We start from the raw sequence: 8997 nt of genomic DNA on the forward strand, positions 1-8997 counted from the left end.
TTTCTATTTTCTCTTTTCTCGTTTTTATTTCATTTAATTCTGTTTTATAATTCTGTTTTAATTCAAATTTAACTCATATAATACCATGCAGGTATTTAGAGTATTTGAGTTTCATTAGGACTATTAAAAGGATAAATGTATTACTCCATTGTTGTTGAACAAACATATATGAGAACCTTATTGCAATTTTGATTTAGGCAAGAATTTAAGTATTCATTTTAATTTCCTTTTTCATTTGGAATACCACTCCCTTTTGGAATGGTTAGAGTTAATAATTATACTCCAAGTGTTTTAGAAGATTTTATTAGGACTTTATCTCTTTATTGAGAATTTAATTCATTTGCATATGATTTTATGTGAACACTCCTTTATTAAGGTCTTGTATGGTTTATTAAAATCCTATTTCAAGGTTAGCACTATTATCATATTTTAATAGTACCTTGAAATATAGATTCTACTCTCCCCATGGTTTGGTTTAGTAAAAAGGATAATTGGTTGATCACCTCACATGGTTTTAATTATAGGATTTAGCTAGTGAGAAATTCTAAGGTTCTAATTATATTCATCTACTAGCAAATGGTTTAACTCTCAATTATGGCCTAGGTTTTATTTGTGATCACCCAAGTGATACACACCAATAATTGAGATATGGTTTTAGGGTTTTACTTGGGATTATCAAATAATTCACAAGTTAGTTTGAGATATGGCAAAGGTTCTATATGTTATTTATCACCACATTAGTTTAGCTAGGGTTGCTCTTCCTCACCACTCATAGGATGGTTCAATCAATATCATTGAGATTGATATAAAGGTTGAACTATACAAAGGTTTGTTATTAGTCATTTGTTTCTCCAAATAATATATTAGAAATGGGTTTAGGTTTACTAATAGTTCCTCTATGATTTTATGTGCTAGTTTATATCTTCTTAACCAATTAAGGTTCAATTGGTAATTAAATAATTCCAAAGCATAGTCATGATTAGACATGATTAACTGATTCCTAATGGCTTCTACTTCAAGTTCTTAAGGTTTATGATCATTACCCTATGGTGATGATCATGCATGGTATGGACTTCCTAAAGTAGCACTAAATTTATTTGGATATGGTTATACCAATTACCCCTCTCACTCTACCAGGACTTGGACTATAGTCTAGGTTTCTGCTCAAGGAATGATGATATGATTATCTAAGCATGTGGTTTGCCTAAGAATTCTACCTTGCTATCTTCCGTAGCTTGTTCTTCGGGAAATCTGATAAACCCGCATCTTGTGGCATGCCTCCACCTCCTAGCTGATTCATCTTGATCCTAACTATTTTATGGAGTGGCTCAATGTGTTGGTCTTCTTGCATCAAGGTGCAAGATGATGAAATGGATGAAGTGTGAGGCTCCTTTTATAGGCTTGGGCATGCTCTAGTAACATGACACATGGGTGGATGACTCTTGCTTTAATTTGTTGAGTAAGGTGCTTGGTTGTCATGCTCTTATCCATAGCAATCCCTTAAGCATGAGGTGGCATAGCTTAGGATTCAAGCTATGTAGATATTTTCATCCTATGTGGCATTGAGATTATCCTCTCATGTGATTTATTTTTGGATAGCCAAGTGGCTTTTGTTACTAAATATCTTGTGAATGATTTTATGCTTGTGATTGAGTCACTATATCATATGTGATTGTATTTTTATTATTATTGGGATCAAAATGTCAAAGATAAGGATTATACCCCAATTTTGAATGATAATGTTTGATTTCACCAAGGCATGATCATATGAGTTTTAAAGTACTCATATTTTATTTTATTCAAATAGTTTGAACTATAATTCGTAATGTAAACGAATTTAGTTTTGTGATATTGCACATATTTAATAAGTTATGATTGCAATAAGAATGTGTGGCTTTTATGCACTTAGGTCCTTGTGTTTTGCTATATTTGGTATTTAATTTTAAAGTGAATTCAATTGTGCCTCAAGGTAGTTGCTCAACTTTTAAGTATTAATAATTTAGAGTTTGCTTCTTATCTCTTTGATGGTTATATACCTCTCCCATCTCTAGGGTTTAATGATAAGCTTTTGTTGGTGTTAAGTTCAAGAGTTTAGTTCAAGAAATACCATGAGGTTCATGGTAAGAATATTTATTTGTTAAATACAAGGAAGAGATAAGTCAAGAATGTTTTCTCCATTTTATTGTTACTTGATTTCCAATTGAATAGATGTTCATATGTTATGGCAAGGAATACCATATTATGATCTTTAATAAGACCAAGTAGTTGATCCTTGATTAATATGTTCTTGTGTTGGTTTTAATTCCATTTGATCTAACCCCTTAGATCAAATCATCTTTTCCCAAAACAAGGTTTTAACAAAGTCACATTGAGGTTTATAGCACTTGGCTTGATGATCTACTTCAATTCCATCAAGGTCAAGTGAAACTTCAGTTACTGTGACTGTTTTACTTTAAAGCGCGAAAATTCCCCAGATTTTCTATGCATGAATGCAATGCACACACTGTTTCCTCTATTTTTGTAACCCCATTACCTGGGATATTACAGCGTCGACCATGTTGGTGCTGCGGGCGAGGTCTTGATGCGAGATTGCGAGCTTGTTGAGCGCTTTGTTGATCTCCGAGATGCGGGCGGCTTTGGTTTGCCCTATCTCCATCGTCACCTTGTTAGCCTCCGCGGTGGCCGCGAGGAGGTTGCGGAGATCGGCGACCGAGAGTTCCACCATTTGTACTCGCTTGGTAAGGTTCAGCCGGCCGAATTTCATCGTCGTGACTCACTAGATTTCCGTTGCACCGATCAGGGTACACCGAAGGTGTTTTGTGCGAATTTGTCGTCCAGATTTATCAACAGGAAATCCATGAAATCGCATTTTGGGAAAAATTTCCCGTATCTGAGATGACTTTTTTTTAGCTCTATCTGAGATGACTTTGGTACCACTTGCTAGGATCGGTCATTTCCCTCGCATCACGCAAGGTACCATCAGAGTTTTACAAAATGTTCATGAATTGTGTGAGAAAGAAGAAGATAGAGTAGCGGAAGATAAGGGATTCAGTTACAACTGATTCGATCCAAGCTAAGAGCATATCTAGCCGTTGGGCTCCCCAGGCCGAAATCCGGCGCTAATTAGCGCCGGATGGATGTAAAACTTGGCCTGGGAGGCTCATTTTTCCAGCGGCGAACCCAGGGGAAAGACCGAATGTATTTGAATTCAAACAGAAATAGACGAAAAACGTTAAAACTTAGGCGAAATTTAGAGATATTTAATATATATATATATGCGAGTTTTTACATATATAGGCCGAATTCGTAATATATTTGAATTCGGTAAACCTAAACTAAAATTTAAAAACGCCATTCTGCATGCCAAAATGGCGGTAGAACGCCGTGTAACCGCCGCCGTCGTTGTCGCTGGAGTCGCCGTCGTCCTGCGTTGGCAGCACTTGCTGGCCGCTCTTGCCGGGAGCCCAACGGCTGGACCCCTGCCTAGGGTCACCGAGGCGTGGCGCGACGGCGTCGGCTTGTACCACTCATCCTCGCTGGAGTCCTCCAGCTTGATGAGTGGCGTGCCTCTGGCGGGTTGTGCGGCCAACGCGGCGCGACGCCTCGCGGCGGCCAGGTCTAGCAGCCGCCACTGCTACTCCGCCTCCTCCCTCTCCCAGTCCTGCCTGGACCAGGCGAGGGCCGCATCCATGCGGAGGGCATTGTCGGTAGACACGAGGTCTTGGAGGGACCTCGCGATCACCTCGGCCACCGCCGCCTCCTCGGCCCGCGCGGCCTCCTCGGCGACGAGGTCAGACACAGCAGCTGCCGCCGTTGCGCCCTCCTTCTTCGCCTCCCTCTTCCTCTCGCGCGCCAGTGACGACGAGGCGTGCACCCCCTCGCGAATGACGAGGGCGCCGCTGCTACGCCCTCTGGTCGGCGGTGGCGACGCCGGCTCCAACGTCACCTCCGTCTTCATCGTCGTCCTCGGCGTCGCTGGAGGCGCGGATCCGTAGCTGCGCATCGCGGACCATGCCGCCGACCTCGACGAGGATGACGATGCCATGCAGCGTGGCATCCAGGAGCTTCCATGTTGGCGCGACACGGAAGGCACCGCCGCCGCCGGAGGCATCCCCAGGACGGGGTAATTGCCGCTCTCGATGTGCGCGAGCACATTCTCGGGGTGCGGCTCAGCGTGCTCCACCAGCGGCGGCCGACGGCGTTGTTGCGCGCTGGAGGAGGGGGAGGACCGTCGTACGCCGCGAGTTCTCGTTCATACCTTCGTCAGAAGAACTCGTTCCAGGCGGCGAAGTTGTCCGGGAAGAAGCGCTCCTCCACGCGCTGCTCGTCGCTAAGGGTGACGAGCACGGCGTCGATCTCGGCGTCGAGTGCGTCGCCTCCCACCGGAGGAGGCGGGATCGGGATGCCCCCCGCGCTCAGGCGCCAACTTTTCGGGCACGCCGAAGTCCGGCAGCGCCGGGTAGCCCGCCATGTGTAGCAGTCGCGCCTCCATTGGTGCAGCAACCGCTGGCCGAAGCTGTTGTTCACCGTGCTGTCGCCGTTAGCCCGCCATTGCTCGCTCGAGGAGATTGGGGAGAGAAGTTTGGGCTAGGGAGAGTAGGGAGACAGCGGGGGCGAATGCGGCCAGACGCGGCAGTTCCGCGATAAATAGAGGGAACCGCGCGTGAATTCGAGGCGACGGCATTAACTCGCCGAGTCGAAGCGACGCGTCCGGCGAAGACTGACTGGTAGCAGGCTTTTACAGCGTGCGGAAGAAGATGCGATGAGAACGACGATTGGCCATTCTCACCGACAAGTCAGGGACCACCAGGCGCGCGAGAAGTTTTCTCGACGTTTCCTACGCTTTTGTTTTCTCCGAACTCCCCGAGTACGCCCGGGAATCATATGGGCTCGCCGGATGGATGAAAACCCAAATCCAAAACGAGAAATGGAAGGCGCGGCTAAAGCATTTTTCGCCGTGCGGATTAAAAAAAGAGCTGTCAGGACGATTGGAGATGCTCTAAGTTGCCGATTCGATCCAAGCTGCTGAGTCAGGGGAGCTCCTATTCACCGAGCTGGTCTGTGGCAGCGAACCCACCGCACACCCCCGCGGGCGTATATGGGCTTGGCCCATTAAGCTGATCGTCTGCACACCCAAGGCGGGAGGCACTGGGCCGGCCCAGTAACTTTTCTCTCTTTTTTCTTTTTTCTTCTGCTATTTCATTTATGTTTTGCTGAATATGAACAAAATTTGAATCTGAACTTTCTGAAAATTTGAACAAATTTAGAATCTGAACATTTTTCGAATTTCAATATTTTCGCATTTGAAATACTTTGAATAGATTTCAAATTTGAACGGTTTTTAAATTTAAACGGTTTTCAAATTTGAACAGTTTTCAGATTTGAACGGTTTTCAAATTGAACATTTTTGAATTTAATGTAACAGAACCACTTTGTTAATCAAATAAATGTTGTTAGTTGCTCATAACTCATAAGCATGCATGCATTTGCATTTAAAATTTGAGAAATCTTGCACTCAAATGCTTTGAAACATTTTTCGAAATGTTGTATTTTGCTCTAACAAAATTTTGTGCAAAAATCCCCTCCAAATTTGGGTCAAAATACCCTAAAATCATCAAAATTTGGCCCTGTTTTTATTTTTCCAGAGAAAACCCCAAACCCTAGGGGGTTATGCGCTAAAAGCTCGTCTTCTTCGACAGGCAGAGGCACAGCTGCCTGGCGCCGGCGGCCAGGATGGCCTCGCCGCCCCTGAGCGCTTATAAAGCGCCGCCGCCGCCGTGGAGAACCCCCATTTCGCCTCCTTCTTCCCCCTTTCCTCTTCTCTGCGTCGAGCGGGCCGAAACCCTAGCTTCGGCCTCCATCGCTCGCCGCCGTTCTGCACCTCCCCGCGCGAAGCCGACGGCACCATCAGCTTCGCCGCGTCGCCCCCGTCCTCCTCAGCCAAGCCCCGCCAGCGGAGGCGCCCGGAATCGGCCGATTTGGCCGAAGCCCATTGATACGTCTCCGACGTATCGATAATTTCTTATGTTCCATGCCATATTATTGATGATACCTACATGTTTTATGCACACTTTATGTCATATTCGTGCATTTTCTGGAACTAACCTATTAACAAGATGTCGAAGAGCCGGTTCTCGTTTTCTGCTGTTTTTGGTTCCGGAAATCCTAGTAAAGAAATATTCTCGGAATTGGACGAAATCAAGACCCGGGTCCCTATTTTTCCCGGAGCCTTTCGGAACACCCGAGAGCCGCCGGAGGGAAGCCACGGGGGCCCCACACCACACCCTGGCGCGGCCAGAGGGGGGGGCGCGCCGCCCTATGGTGTGGGCCCCCCAGGCCCCCTCCGAGGCTGCCCTTCCGCCTATTTAAAGCCTCCGTCGCGAAAACCCTGAGACGAAGAACGAAACCCACAGAAACCTTCCAGAGCCGCCGCCATCGTGAAGCCAAGATCTGGGGACAGGAGTCTCTGTCCCGGCACGCTGCCGGAGCGGGGAAGTGCCCCCGGAAGGCTTCTCCATCGACACCGCTGCCATCTCCACCGCCATCTTCATCACCGCTGCTGCTCCCATGAGGAGGGAGTAGTTCTCCATCGAGGCTCGGGGCTGTACCGGTAGCTATGTGGTTCATCTCTCTCCTATGTACTTCAATACAATAATCTCATGAGCTGCCTTACATGATTGAGATTCATATGATGATGCTTGTAATCTAGATGTCATTGTGCTAGTCAAGTGAGTTTTACTTATGTGATCTCCGGAGACTCCTTGTCCCACGTGTGTAAAGGTGAGAGTGTGTGCACCGTGTGGGTCTCTTAGGCTATATTTCACAGAATACTTACTCACTGTTATGAATGGCGTAGTGAAGTGCTTATTTATATCTCTTTATGATTGCAATGTGTTTTGTATCACAATTTATCTATGTGCTACTCTAGCAATGTTATTAAAGTAGATTTATTCCTCCTGCACGGTGTAATGGTGACAGTGTGTGCATCCGTGTTAGTACTTGGCGTATGCTATGATCATGATCTCTTGTAGATTGTGAAGTTAACTATTGCTATGATAGTATTGATGTGATCTATTCCTCCTACATAGTGTGAAGGTGACGAGTGTGCATGCTGTGTTAGTACTTGGTTTAGTCGTGTTGATCTTTCTTGCACTCTAAGGTTATTTAAATATGAACATTGAATTGTGGAGCTTGTTAACTCCGGCATTGAGGGTTCGTGTAATCCTACGCAATGTGTTCATCATCCAACAAGAGTGTAGAGTATGCATTTATCTATTCTCGTTATGTGATCAAAGTTGAGAGTGTCCACTAGTGAAAGTCTAATCCCTAGGCCTTGTTCCTAAATATCGCTATCGCTGCTTGTTTACTTGTTTTTCTTGCGTTACTACCGCTGCGTTACTACTGCTGCGTTACTACTTGCTTGTTTACTCGTCCTGGGCAAAGCACTTTTCTCGGTGCCGTTGCTACTACTTATTCATACCACCTGTATTTCACTATCTCTTCGCCGAACTAGTGCACCTATTAGGTGTGTTGGGGACACAAGAGACTTCTTGCTTTGTGGTTGCGGGGTTGCATGAGAGGGATATCTTTGACCTCTTCCTCCCCGAGTTCGATAAACCTTGGGTGATCCACTTAAGGGAAACTTGTCTGCTGTTCTACAAACCTCTGCTCTTGGAGGCCCAACACTGTCTACAAGAATAGAAGCTCCCGTAGACATCAAGCACTTTTCTCGGCGCCGTTGCCGGGGAGGAAAGGTAAAAGGCACTCATACTCCGGTCTCGGGTAAAGTACTTTTCTCGGCGCCATTGTGTGTGTGCTCGAAGCTATTTCCTTTAGATCCCGCAATTGCATCTTTTTGTTTCTTGTTTACACTAGTTTGGCATAATGGACAACAATGAGCTTCTTATTCTATTTCCTGATTTAAGACATGGATGGTTTGATGCGAAAATTAAAAAACCTATGAAATCTTATTTGCATGCTTGGTAGTAATATTAGTATGAACGCTTTGAACACCATTGTTGATAATAATATAGAAAGTTCTAAGCTTGGGGAAGCTGGTTTTCATGATCTTTTTAGTCCCCCAAGCATTGAGGAGAAAATTTTCTTTGATGATACTTTGCCTCCTATTTATGATGATTATAATAGTGGTCTTTTGGTACAACCTACTATGGAGAGTAAATTTTGTTGTGATTATACTATGCCTCCTACACTTGATGAGAATAATAATGATAGCTACTTTGTTGAATTTGCTTCCACTACAACTAATAAAATTGATTATGCTTATGTGGAGAGTAATAATTTTATGCATGAGACTCATGATAAGAATGCTTTATGTGATAGTTATAATGTTGAGTTTGCTCATGTTGCTACTGAAAGTTATTATGAGAGAGGAAAATATGGTTGTAGAAATTTTCATGTTACTAAAACACCTCTCTATGTGCTGAAATTTTTGAAGCTACACTTGTTTTATCTTCCTATGCTTGTTACTTTGCTCTTCATGAACTTGTTTATTTACAAGATTCCTATGCATAGGAAGCATGTTAGACTTAAATGTGTTTTGAATTTGCCTCTTGATGCTCTCTTTTGCTTCAAATACTATCTCTTGCGAGTGCATCATTAAAACAAGTTGAGCCCATCTTAATGGCTATAAAGAAAGAACTTCTTGGGAGATAACCCATGTGTTATTTTGCTACAGTACTTTGTTTTATATTTGTGTCTTGGAAGTTGTTTACTACTGTAGCAACCTCTCCTTATCTTAGTTTTGAGTTTTGTTGTGCCAAGTAAAGTCTTTGATAGTAAAGTAAGTACTAGATTTGGATTACTGCGCGAGTTCCAGATTTCTTTGCTGTCACGAATCTGGGTCTACCTCCCTGTAGGTAGCTCAGAAAATTAAGCCAATTTACGTGCATGATCCTCAGATATGTACGCAACTTTCATTCAATTTGAGTATTTTCATTTGAGCAAGTCTGGTGGCCTAATAAAATCCATCTTTACGGA

This window comes from Lolium rigidum, chromosome 6 (assembly GCF_022539505.1).
Source record: "Lolium rigidum isolate FL_2022 chromosome 6, APGP_CSIRO_Lrig_0.1, whole genome shotgun sequence".
Taxonomy (NCBI): Eukaryota; Viridiplantae; Streptophyta; class Magnoliopsida; order Poales; family Poaceae; genus Lolium; species Lolium rigidum.